The following is an 11,141-nucleotide window of genomic DNA, read 5'->3' as shown; positions in this document are numbered from 1 at the left end:
TAAAATGTTATTATAAATCCATAGCACAAGAATCTTGTATGTCTGAGTTCTTTCTTTTGCACCACAAGCTAGGGAATCACTGAAAAGGGGAATATTCAGTTTGCAGCATTTCCTTTTCCTCAAGACCAACATCTGATGAGGAATTAGTTCTCTGGGAAAGGTTTCTTGTAAAATAATTCAAATAAAAAATAAAATAAAAATTAAAATGGAGCAGTGTCTCCCGTGGGGATGGACCAGAAGCTACCTCTCCACACCAAAGTGCAGAGACACAGAAAGCTGCTCATTTTTCTTGGCATATTCCTTTCTGTTCTTGCATCCACATCCTGCCTCGCAGCTGACATTGCAGACTTCTTCCTGGTCACAGGATTGTTGCTTGCTTATTAATTAGGTGCTAAATCATTTGCTCTTTAACACACTATTTTGGAGAGGGCTCCACCAGCAAAGCTGGTTTAGAAATATCCACCACAGGAAACACAGTGCAAGTACTTGAGCTAGTTTGAACTGAGCTAACTAAGGCACAGGAAGGGATCGCCACTGAAACACAGCGGGGAACCTCTCTAAAAACATGGTAAAAAAGATCCCATTGCCCAAAATACACACGACAATCTCCACACTGGGTCTCTGAGATGGTCCAGAGAGTCCACGTGGTCCAGCCCTGGCCCTAAGCATCCCTGCCCCTGGCCAGCCTCGCACTGCCAGCTATTGCTGGCCCTCACCAGCCCCAGTCTGCCAAATCCTTTTGCTCTTAAGTGTTCTGCTCAGCCACAGGTCTGAAAAGCTGAAAAACCTTCCATCAGCACAGCCAGATAGTGCCTCAGTGGTGCCGTTTGCTTAAGCTTCTCCTTCCCTTGACCTCTCTCTGTACTCTTAGACTGTAATTGCAGCTTTCTACTCTAACGTGAGATTTTCTTGTTTATAGATTTGCACTGGGAAGAGGGGAAGCTGTGATGAGAAAAGTTCAGGGTAGACAGTTTGGGCTTCTTGTGGAATAGCTCGGGATCTGCGCTGCTGTCCGGCAGCCCGTCTCCTTTTTAGATCAGCGCTTTCTGGGACGCTCCAGTTCCCAAATCGCCCGAGTGCCAGCCACGAGAGCTCCCCTCGCTGAAGGGGCTGGGTGTTAAGTTAAATGAAGCCTCACTGTGACTCCATCTTTCGTTTTGCTCAGCAGTTTCCAGTATTTTTGGCTTGCGAACTCCCAGAAATTTTCCAGAGTGCAGACCACCCCCTGCCCCAACTGACTTGTAATGTACAGAGGTGCCATCTCTGAGTCTTCTGTTGCAAACACTGCAGAATTAGGCCAGAGATCCCCAGGGGCCTGGGGACCACAGGCAGGTGTCCCTGAGCCAACGTCCTGTACCCTTCTCTTGACCAGGCTGAGGATGGTCATGGAGAACTGCATGGTGCAGAAATATCCAAATGCAGTCTGCTGTGATATATATCTCTTGATATATTTTTTCCTTTTGATCGCTTTGGGCTTTAATTAAAAAGCAGAATATTCTTGGTTCTCTCTGTCTGAAAAGCATTTAAGTGGGTGAAAAAGATTCTCAGGAGAGCTTCTGCTTTTGAAGGGGTGGGGAGTCATTTTCTAGCAGAAAACTCAAGCATAACTTGTGTGTGTGTGTCTTCTTTTGTCACAATGCCTTTTTTTTTTTTTTTGGTTTGATCTGCTTTGCTTTGCATTTATTTTATTTTTTGGCTTTCCCTTCTACTCCCTTCTACTCCCAGTATTTATTGACAATTGATCTTATTAACTTACCCTATACTAATAGAGCTTCCCTGCTGCCTATTGCCTGCTGCCTGTTCTTATGAAACTCCTAGAAATTATTATGCTTGAGACCTCCAACCCCATGTAAGCAGTTTTAAGAATTGCTGGCCAAAGTGCAGTTCCAGTAGACAGCGATCACATAACTATTGTCATTCTAGAAACGAGTCTACAATGTGGCTTAAAAGCAAATGTATTGAGGCAACACATCTGAAGGAAAACACATCGTTGCCTGTGCATTTAACCACTACTGAATCAAGGCAGAGATGTTTTTATTGCACCCGATTTGTGGAGGGGCTGAACATACTTTACCAAGCAGGGGGAAAGCTGGCGTTTAGCTTAAAGTTATGGTGGTCTGTGCCTCTAGCTGTAGACTCCAACGAGGACTTTCCCAAAGATGTGCCCACCTATTGCAGCCATGGAAAGGGGCTGTGCAGCGTCTCCAGGGGCTTGACTGGAGCAGAGGGGACTGCTTAGAAATATATGTAAGGGTGAGAGCCCAGTTGGATGTACAGATGGAGCCAGAAGAACAGCAAAAATCACAGAGGATATCCAAAGACAAAAATAACCAGACACCCATAAGTCTGCTGCCAGTAATTGAAACAATAGTAATGGAAAAAATAGCATGTGTATAGGTTGCTAAAGAGCTGGATGGTGGGAATATGATTACTTAATTTCACTGGGGTCTTAAACTGTAAAACACTGAAAGTTTTTATTGAGCATTACAAATTCTGTATTAGCTTTTTTAACAGACTCTTTCTCTCACTTTAAATAGGAGCCCTGTGGTATCTCCCCATGCGTTCAGTGAGTTTCAGGCGCTGGGTTTTGGATGGGCAGATGGCAACAGCAGTGCGAACACACACGAGGCCTGTCCCACCTGCCCTGGGCTGAAGGTGCCTGGCTGCCAGGTGTGCTCCCCCCTGCACCAGCCCATGCCCAAAGATGTGCTTAGTGCCAGTGTAGGAACATCTGGAAAGCACAGCTCTGTGGGGCTCAAGCACCAGGACTTGAGAACAATGGGTCCTCAAGTGAGGCCTGAGTCCTGGCACTACCACCATATTTTGTGGCTGTAGAAAAAGGAGTAAGGACTCTAAACCCCAACAGGTACAACATCTTTAAGTTAACCTATGCCTCTGTAACAGCCCATAAACCTAACAAACCATTCTGCCCTTTCTCCGGGTTTAACACCTGGCAAACTGCATCACGTGTGCAGTGAAAGCCAACGTGCAGGCAGAGGCCTTCCCCTGACTGCAGTGGGCTTTGTGTCAGGTCCTGAACACCTACGGCATTTAAGCAGCGTGTCCCAGTCCTGCAAGTATAAACACCTTGCTCTAAAGCATGCCAGCACTTTGTTAGGTTAGTCGCCTCTTTTAGGTGAAAACCACCACCCGAAGTACTTCAGTGTATTCCACTTTCACATTTAACATGGATCAGGTTAAACTGGCAGAACAAATTACACAGAGTGAAACCTCCATCGAGCTGATTTTCAGAGGAATGATAACAATAATAACAGTGACAGTGAGTTCATGCTAACAGCCCTCATTCACACCTGGAGCTCCCTGCCTTAGTGGAATGAGAAGCAGTTTGAACAAAGGGACCAAGATAATGTGAGAAAACATCAACAACAGGCCGATAGAGGCAAAGTAAATGAAAGACAGATGTAGAAGGGAAAGTGGGAGCTTTCTGCTTTGATTTGCACAGACCCCATATCTTTATTGTCCTAAGGAATATCAGTTTGTTGTCCTAACGGTATCAGTTCTCCAGTCCTCGTGCATGACTTACGATGCACCTTTTCCTTCTTCATATGAAACCCATTGGTTTTAATTATAATGTGATGGATGCACAGCCCAAGACAGTGCTACGTGGGTGAATTGTTTGAACAGCAGTGCAGTGGGCCCTTTTGCTTTTCAGAGATTTCTGCAGCTGTTTATCTTGGCAAGGGTAGGTTTGTCCCCAGCTTCATCCTGTGTGAAGTTCTTTCCACCCACTCAAGTTAGCCTGTGCATTCACCTCATTTTTAATGGGAGCATTATTATCTTCTACTATGCGCTGGCAAAAGCATCTCTCAAAAGGGGAGAAGACAGAAACACACACCTACCCGTCCTTCTTGAACAACTGTCTTCGTTCCCATTGTAGGAAGAGAGCACTTTGAGGAATCTGCCAGGAATTGTTTTCCTCTTAGCAGCAATCCAGACCAGAAGTGGACACAGAGGCTGTGATATCATCGCTCAGACAGAAGGATCCTCTTGAAGATGCATTAGTTCAGATAATGTGTGCACTGCAAGCACAATAGCTGTGGTTGTGTGGTTGTATGACGGACAAAGCTAGTTGTGTTTCCTGGCTGTGCACTGGCCTAGCGTGGCCCTGAGAGCAGGATCCAGCCCACACAATGACCCCATCCTGCTGCTGCATTTTCCTCCAAGGGAAATGCAAATAGTTCGTGAAGATCCAAACTTTTTTTTTTTGGCCCTGCATGTGGCCGTGTGTTGAGTTGACAAGAGGAAAGAGGGTTGGATTGGAGACTTCTCTCTCCTGATGTTATGCAGAGCCTGGGGCTAGAGACGGGGCTTGGTTGCCCACCACTGCGGGGGCTGATGAAGACACACCATCACCTGTGCCCTTCCACGTGGCCAAGCGGGCCAGTAGAAAGACATGCAAAGTGAGATCATGATGCACGTGGAGCTGGATGGATGGTGTCTCTTCACAACACTTACCTTCACTTTCCTTGAAACCACAGCCTTCCTGGGACATCGTCACACAAAAGCAATAACTCTAAGGGAAGAGGGGGGAACACTAAAGCACTGGTGTTAATGGAAGACTCAGACATGAAGACAAAAATGCATACCAGGCTTGGAGACTCTGTAGCAAGCTGCCAGCAACAGGCCCTGCTTGAAAGGAAAGTACCTATCTCAGCATGTAGTCAAGAGGAATAATAAAACTCCAGTCATTCAGAGGCAGGGAAGAGGAGAAAAACACTCATAAATGTGCTGGTTTATGTTTCTCCTGAACTTTGAAAATAATTTTTCTCTCCTGCCCAGATATTACTCACAGAAGCACATGATACCGTATCTGGGAAAAAAGTTGGGTGGATGGAAATGATCTTTGGGGAGAAGGAGAGAAGGAAGGGAGCAGCTACATATTTCTCTGTGTGCCTTTCTCACCTTGCCCTTTCTCTGAGCCTGAACATATAAATGAAAGAGTTAGGGGAAAAAAATGAATACTTGGGTCTAGCCTAAGGCCAATGGGAAGCTTTCCACAGCTGTTTGGTGGGTTCAGGGAGCTGACCTCACAGCTCCACAATCTCCTGGTGCTCCCACTCTGCAAGAAGCTTGATTTCTCCCATAGGCACCAGAGAAATGATTTTCAGCATATTTTCCAGTCTCAAAATGAAAGAGAAAAAACTGAGGGACTAATGAAAGTATGCTCATAAATAACACTGAATGGGAAAGGCTACGCTTGCTATGGCTTTAAAAATAAAAAATGCAGTTCTTCCAAGCACTTCTGAAGCCTTGGTTTAGACTTCACAACACCCAGAGGTGTCAGGTGAAGGAACAACCCCAGTCCCACCATAATAAGGTGGGAAAATGAGGTGGACAGGGGATTTTATGACATGCCTGAAATCACAAGGGACAGGTATGGGATCAGGACTCAGAAGGCAGCCTTTCCTCTATGGTACACTGTTCTCAGAAGCATGGCTCATTTATTTCAATTAATACAGCTTTATAAGAACTCCCCTGCCTCCTTTTTTTGGCATGAACTGCTGCAAAGACAGTGAATTAAAAGCACCAAAGGGCATAATTTTTATTTAGTGTTTAAAGAAGCCATTTCCATAAAAGCAGAATATGTGAAATTTGCCCAGAAGAGTACATTTAGAAATAACCTAAAGAATTAGAACACACACAAAAAAAAAAAAAAAAGTCTTAAAAATCTTTTTCTTGGAGAAGGCTGACCTGACAGTTCAGATCTGGAGTGGTCTTTCTATGTAATACCAGTTAAGTGCTTCAACCTGGGACTGGTTGCTGTCACAACACGCACTCAAGCATTGCAGGAGCATGGGTATCATGGGTATCTCTGACCACATGAGATGACGCGTTTTAAAAAGCATAAAGCTAATGCATGTAATCCACTGCCTCGTTATTTTCGCTCCTCAAAAACATGCACGGTGGGATTCAGTTCACCTACCATATGCTGTCTGAAAGCTTATCACACAAACGTCTTTCATTCAATGGTGCCACCCTGAATTACTCTTCCTCTAGCCCATTATCTCTACCCTAGGGCATTTGTTTAACAGGTGCTGATGTGCTTTGTCCCAGCCAGCTTCTGACCTGAGAACAAAATTATGCGTAATATTTGCAAAGGCACATCTCTGTTTGCTTCTTATAAAGTATGTCCAGCTTCAAAATCATTTTCAAAAAGAGCCGAACCTGACCACGGCTGAGTAATATTGAGTGTTTGTGCAGCTCCAGTGTTTGGCGTGACCATGCAAAATCTCTCTGATGTGGCCAGGCTGTGTTAGGGCAGAATCTGCCGGGCAAGCTGGGGAGTGGACAAGGTGCAGAATGGGCCATAAGCCTCACTTAAAATACTTGCCTTGCAGGGTCTACCTGGAGCTCAACAAAGACAAAACTTGCAGTTTCCTACAATTAGATCCCCCACATCGTCTTCCACACAGTATATTTTGGTGGGAATTGCAGCGCTGTGGTGCTGAGATATTCAGCAAATGACCTTGTATAGTATATGTAAGGTAAATGTGAGATGGTTCCCTATGAGACAGAATTGTGAAGTTTTTAACTTTGGCTTCGAGTGACTTCTTGTTGAAATGAGTTTTAATACTTTGAGTTCAGAAAGGAAGGAAAAAAAAAAAAGCAACATGGCTTGGCTTTGTATAAAATTTATAATCCCAACTGAAACAATACCATTTTCAGTTTTTTGAATTTTTGCAGTGCCAAAATAATAATAATAATAATACGTCTTTCACTGATAAGTAGCAGAAATGCTGAAATGAGACTCAATGGGGGAAAAAACGACATTTGTACTCCAGATGGAAACGTTTCTAACATTGTTTCACTACTGACTTGCACCTCCCTTCTCTCCCAGCAGCAGCAGACTCCCTGTTTGCCCTAGTTTTGAAGCCAGGAGCTGGATGTTGCTTACCTGTTGTGCAGGCCTCTGGAACTAGAGCACTTTAAGTTCTTCTTTCTGAGCTTGTTAGACCAGTCATTAAGAATAATTGCTAATCGATGGTCTCTATCCAAATCAAACCTGTTGCAATCCTCCCATACTTCAGACTGCTGAAGACCTCAACTCAATTTTCTGTTAGCAAACATTGTCCTGAATGCCATCTCCGTGTGGAGCAAAATGTCACTGCAATGTGATAATTTGATGATGATATTTCTGAAGTGCTGGGCTGCGCAAAGTAATAATCTTTGGTTAAACCACAATCACAGCACTGCAAACCATTGGTTAATCATGGAAACTTCATATTCAGTGTGGTCTTCTGTGCTGTTCCAAGATGTTATGAGAAATGGCCGTAAGCAGGCCGACAGGAATGTATTTATGCTGTTATTCACATCTTGTGGCATGCACACCACATGCCAGAGGTCATCAGATTTTGGTTTGTTTTGAAAAGCAGGGATCATGAGCGAGACTCAGTGCTTGAAGATGAAGAGGTTTGCAGCCCTCTGTCTTCTTCCACTAGGAGAAATGAGGTGCCATGTCCAACTTCATTTAAATAAATTGCACTCTCCTTTACCCATGATTTCTTCCAGGTTGGTGTCATGCCTAGAGCCTCATGTTGGGTGGTGCTACAAGGTGCAGGTGCTGCTACCACATTCTGCAGATACCAAAAGGCTGCCTGACTTGTGCAAGGGCAGCCCATGTCCAGCTCTGCTCTGTCTCTGCGTACCACTGGGCAACACCCCCAGCTCTCAGACACCAACATCCTGGGGACACGGCATCCGCAGACATTCCCTGAAGCAGCATTTTGGCCAGCTGTGCTTCCCCCTGCTTCTCCTCTCTGCTGGGACATGAACACACAAACCCCACCGAGACAGCTCAGCACTGAAGATGCAGCACAGAGAACTACCTCTTGCCTGGGTGGTTCCTGAACAGCTGTTTCAGCTATGACATAACTGCTTTTAAACTTATATATATATATATGTATATAAAACTATTTCTGAGCTGGAAACGTATGGATCATTTCATAAAAAAGCAAGGGCAAGATGTAAGCTGGCCGTGTAGCAGGTAGTGGACACAGTGGAATTGCAGAGTACACACAGCATCCCGTCAGCCCCGTCTTCTGCTCAGCTTTCACTCCTTAGGGGTCTGATCCTGCAGTCCTTTCTCAAGCAATAACCTCATCCGTGCCATGAGGGTCTGCTGTTTCATCTGCTGGTAGCCTGGCTGGAATGTGTTTGCGCTGGGAGTGATTGTGTGCTTTGCTGGTGGGCTGTGAGGACAGATAAAAGGTAGTGCCCAGCTCAGCAGAGCAGTTTCTATTGGGGTGAATGAACTCATTAGTAAAAGATCCCTTTAAAAAGCTGGGTCTTTTGCAAAGCCAATGTAGGTTAGACCTCTTCGGGGCAGGTGGAGTTGAAGCATGACCAGGCTCAGCTCAAACCCGTTTTGTTCTTATTGTCTGCTGCCCTGTGAAAACATGTTTCTTTCTGATGCCAGTTGGGAAATCCTGAGTGCAAAAATCAGTCAGGCTGGGCCTGGAGGTCTGGAAATCTTACAATACTCAGAGGATGCCTGTCTTGTTCAGACAGTGTTGCTGCAGCCCATCCCACAGATGCTCTGTGACACTGGCTCTGCACCTGAAATTCTGACAACACCCACCCCCCCGCAAAAAAAAAAAAAAGACAGAAAAGTCTTGCTGTAAAACCTGATTATTTTCTTACCGATACATGCAAGGAGGAAGGAGGGATTTTGTCAAAAGCAAACATACAAACCAAAATAAATAAATAAATAAATAAATATAATGATAATAATAATAATGATAATGATGATGATGATGATGATGATGATGATGATGATAATAATAATAATAATAATAATAATAATAATAATAATAATAATAATAATAATAATAATAATAATCCTGTGGGGCTACATCACCAGTTTTCTGGACCACAAGCTTTTCTGTGTCAGCTTCCCTCCCTGTGAATGATGACTGGAAGCTCCACCTTGCAAACAGCCCTCTGAATTAAAGGTCTCTCCTTGAATATCATCCCTTCTCTCCTGAGGTCAGGGGGCTGGAGGCATCTCAGGCACGTGAGGGTAGGTGCATGGGCACTACCACTTCCCTCCTACCTTGTAGAGCAGCTCCCTGGGTAGCAATAGGTGGCCCCTTCCTCCAACCCAGGGACGCTGGGGGACAATAAAACAGACAATCTGCTGAGTATAAAGTTGTGGTCTAAACCAAGAACTGGTGGTGCGAGTATGTATTGAATACCTACTTTGTAATTAATATCTTTGTGTTAGGAAATAGTAATGACTAAGGGAGCTTGAGAGAAGACTGATGTGAGTCATCTCGACACCTGTTGAAATCCTCCTGCTGGCACCGAGCAGCCTCAGGTTTTTAGGGGCAGACTCATGAGCCAGGCATCCAGTGCTCCGTTAGGAGATGAGCAGGTGAAGAAAGCCTCACACAAGCAGCAGCCCTCAGGAAGGAGCAATTTCAAAAATGCTCTGGGAAATGTTTCAACATCACTAAAAGGATTTGTTTGGAAGTCTTACATCGCTGTCAGGTATCGCAGCTCCAAAAGACACTTACTTAATTAGTCCGCAGTTAAATCGATCTGATTTTAGATTAAGGATTGCACCGTGGAGTTGCTGTCCTGTAGGCTAAATATTGTCACTTAAGGGTGCTCTGGCATCAGAGATCGGAGTAAGTGAGTGGCTTGGAAAGGAATTCATGCTAGCTCCAGAGCCAGAGACTGCGTAAAGAGCCACCCCAAGCTGTCCTTTGCAAAATAAGAGAAAATGGGTGATTCTCCAGTCCAAAACCACAGTGTTCCTCAAGCCTAATTCCAGCACGAGGGAACTGGGACACTTTTGGTGCAAGTGGCCAAGGCTGTGCGCAGGAGATGGGCTGCCGAGCTGCGTGGATCCTTGGTAGGGGATGAAGCTGATGGAGACAGCAAAGTACATGGATAGCCAGCCTTGGTGAGCTTGAATCTCCAGCGTGCTGCCCCGCAGAGAACCTTTAGCCTGTACATCTCCTGTTTTTCACTTGCGCTGTAATAGAGGGACCTGCTGCAGCTCTCAGACAGCGGCTGTCAGTGTCCGCATCCCCACGTGCTCAGGTCTAGCACTAGGACTGGAGGTCAGACCCAGATGTGATCTGCCCCATAACCTGTTGCATGTTATTTATCTTTTTGGCTATCAGGGATTGGTGTGATATTAATTTTCCCTATAAACTGCGTGCTCTGTGTAAAGATGGGGCATAGCTGTCGAAACAAATTTGCTTTAAGTTACAGCAAAAGCAACAAATTAAGCACTCAAAATTTATTCCATATAAATGCTGCACCTATACAGTGAAAGTCCTCACTTATCTCTGTGGAATTAGATTTGGTTTCCACCTTTTTTACAGGAGCGTTTTAGTCCAGAGAGAAAAATGAAACACATACAACAGCAGGAGGCCACAGTCAGAAACGCTCCCTTCATCCAGGGAAGAAAGGGCTCTTACATTGTGAAAGGGAGCCTCCTGTTGTTTTCCAACTGGCATTTTCTGGCCAGCTGAAAGCTAAAATAACCCTCCTTTTATGCTTGTGATACTGTGATCTAATAGCTAAATGGATTTTAGTACAAAGCATAATTTCCTCCTTTGGTTTCACTTATCACTTAATGGAAAGGCCCCCTAATGTATTGATCACCAAAACATTCTGCTTATATCCCAGATAGGAACTGCTCAATGGAAGTGAAAAACAGATTGCCTTATAGCACTGCACTTATTTAATAACAACAATAATTATTATTATTATTATTATTATATCTTGCGGCCTGAACCTGCTGCATGCTCACAGTGTGCATGCAGTTTCAGACGGCCATCAGCAGGAAGGCACAATTAATTTCTGTATGACACACGGTTCGTGTCTCCTCACATTTTGCTGAAAGGCAGGCACTGTTTCCCAGCTCTCCCCACTGCAGCAGAAGAATCACCCCACTGATGGGGCAACCATTGCAGGTGCAACACCACTGAGATGAGTGAAGGAGAGTTGCCTTCTCCTCAGGACATTCAAGTAATGCATCTGAAAAGGGAAGCTGCAAGACTGCATGTTTCACTATGGAAAGAAAATACCTTCTTGGATCTAAAATCAAGAATTTTGTGGAAAGAATAGTCCAGGAAGCTCACTGGGTTCATATCTTCCATTATTGG

This window comes from Cygnus olor, chromosome 8, assembly GCF_009769625.2.
Source record: "Cygnus olor isolate bCygOlo1 chromosome 8, bCygOlo1.pri.v2, whole genome shotgun sequence".
Taxonomy (NCBI): Eukaryota; Metazoa; Chordata; class Aves; order Anseriformes; family Anatidae; genus Cygnus; species Cygnus olor.
This window is presented reverse-complemented; position numbering follows the sequence as displayed.